The 2,607-nt window shown below is 28.8% G+C and overlaps 1 non-coding gene across 1 annotated transcript; it reads left to right on the top strand.

Moving 5' to 3' along the window:
* The first annotated feature begins 1,860 nt into the window (after window positions 1-1,860).
* TRNAM-CAU lies at window positions 1,861-1,932 on the top strand. The gene has a single exon. It is a non-coding gene; the product is annotated as a tRNA-Met (tRNA).
* Window positions 1,933-2,607: the final 675 nt, after the last annotated feature.

Raw genomic sequence — 2,607 nt, 5'->3', positions numbered from 1 at the left:
ATTTCATGTTAAAAGACTTCAACTCTGTGGATCTTTTTATTCATCAAATTGAAGTGAAGCTAGAAAGAAGTTTGAAATGGTTAAAGACATGTTATATAGGGATAGATTAGAAAATAATAGTTTAAATAGAAGTAATTATAAGAAGACACGTTAAATAGGGATATATTAGAAAATTAATAAATCAACTATAATCTCAAAAAGGAAAGTGGTTCACAATTTAAGACAAACAAAAAAGAGATGCAAGTGTATCTTTATGGAAAAGAGTGAGTAATATAGAAAGTTTTATATCTAAGGAGAGAGTATTCGATTGAGATTTTTAAAGGCTTTGATGAGCTTTTTTTAAATGGTGACTTCCGTGGATTTTTTATAGATTTGTATAAAATTAGTAAAAGTCTACTAAAGATTTCTATAGACTTTTATAAAATTCGAAATTTTTTTGAAAACTTTCATTTGAAATAAAATTCGCATCAATCTTGTGTAATGCAATATTGAAAAATTTTCACATACAATATGATGGTTCAGTGGTTCCCACAATTTTCATTCCCCTTCCCATATATTAAAAAAATATTTCAAAAAGAATAAAAAATTATGAGTCTAATTAAATAAATAATAATCAAAATTATATATATACACACACACGTAGGGATCGTAATTCGGCTCGTCGGCCGGGCCGCCTGAAGGCCCGCAAGCCTGAGAAGGGGGAAAAGAAAAATAAAAAATTTGGCAGCAAAATGGTGCCTTTTTAAGGCAGTTGGGCCATTAATATTAAAAAAATAAAAAAAGGGAGCCTGCCCGTAAAGGCCTGACCTTTAAAATTTTTTTGGCCGAGCAGGCTCGAGCTTGGAAAAAAGCGCACTCACTTTACCCGAGCCGAGCCCGAGTCTCAAGTTTGGGTTCACGAGCTGGTTCGACTCGACTCATTGATATCCTTACACACACGTGTGCACACACATTTAAAGAATAAATAAAATAATAATATATTTAAATTTAATTATATAATAGCCTATGTAAAATTTTATAATTTAAGTAAAAATAGATATTTTTCACAAAAAATGAATAAAAAAGAAAAAAAATTATAAGAATTCAATTTAGTTTTTTTTATAGAAAATAGAGATAAATAAGAGGGAGAAGGAAAAATAGAAACAATGTAATTGATAGAAAAAAACTAAATTTTAATTATAAGTCAAATGTTTGTAGAAGAAAAGGAAAAAAGAAATATTGTAAAAAAATGAATATTAATTTTATTATTTTGTTTGAAAGTCTTCCAAAATTTTGTGATTAATGAGAGACAAATTTTGAGATTTTATTTTAGTACTTCCTACTTAAAAGTTTGCACATCAGAGATTCTTAAGTCATTAAAACTTGAATATTTTAAGACTTTTAGAGACTTTTGAATATAATGTGACTTTTAGAAACTTTTTAAAAGTATATGAAAATCTCAATTGAAAACACCAATACTTTTGGAAAGTTTCTAAAAATTTATAGTGAACACTCTTGAACTTTTTAAATCTCAAATAATTATTAAAAATTTCAATTAAATACACCCCTCAGATATTAAGTATGGTCCATTTCAAAAATAAAAAAACAAATTTGAAAACTTCAAAAATTGGAAATTAATTAATTTTTATTTATGAAATAAATAAATAATTATATATTTTATTAATTAAATATATTAATATCACAATTACATACTATTTGATCATAAATTATTTTTCGATCATGAATTGTAAATTACTAAATTTTAATGGAAAAGGGCTTGATCACAATCCGATTTCTGTAACTGGGCCCAAAATCTTTAGGGCCCGGATAATTATTAGAAAATTTTTACATATAGATTCCTTCGTAGAATTTAACTAACAAATCAGAGTGGCGCAGCGGAAGCGTGGTGGGCCCATAACCCACAGGTCCCAGGATCGAAACCTGGCTCTGATATAGAGTAGCTTCTAAAGTGTCCATTTTTTTTCTTTTTCTAAGCCGCCATTTTCTGGGCCTTTTGTTCGGTCTTATTGCGAATAATGAATGGGCCTTAAAAATTGAGCTTCTTGGCCTTTCAGAAATCACCCATATAAGTTTTACTTTTGCGAAACTAAGTCATCAAAAATTATTTTAAAAATCAGATGTTTACGAAATTGATTAATTTAAACGATAGAAAATTAAATTCATAAGTTCTCTCTCTAAACATTTGTATAAACAATCCAATTAAAAATCATTAGCCTTTTTTTTTTTTTTAAATTTTAAAGCAGAATTATAAAGAGAGAAATCCCTTTCAAAATCTTCGCTCCCATCAAAATTTGTATTCCACATGTCGGGGGTTTTACGATTGCTAAACCCTAATTTTATCCAACAATTCATTTGGCCCTACAAAAAGGGAAGAAGAGTTGCATGCCACATAATAGAAGTCTCATTAGCATAGTACATAAGAGGGATCACCACATCACTCACATGTCAAATTACGTCCTTGGCTAATCATCTTCAATGACACAATCACTAGTCACAATAGACATGTATGGATTAGAAGTGGCCACACTATATTCTAGAATACTAACTGGCGTTATGCGACACTTTTAGAGTAGACACTATAATTTTGTAATCACACTGTAATTTATG

The sequence above is a fragment of the Olea europaea genome, chromosome 22, assembly GCF_002742605.1.
Source record: "Olea europaea var. sylvestris chromosome 22, O_europaea_v1, whole genome shotgun sequence".
NCBI classification, from domain to species: domain Eukaryota; kingdom Viridiplantae; phylum Streptophyta; class Magnoliopsida; order Lamiales; family Oleaceae; genus Olea; species Olea europaea.
The sequence above is the reverse complement of the archived record's forward strand: the minus strand, read 5'-3'. Positions and strand labels throughout refer to the sequence as shown.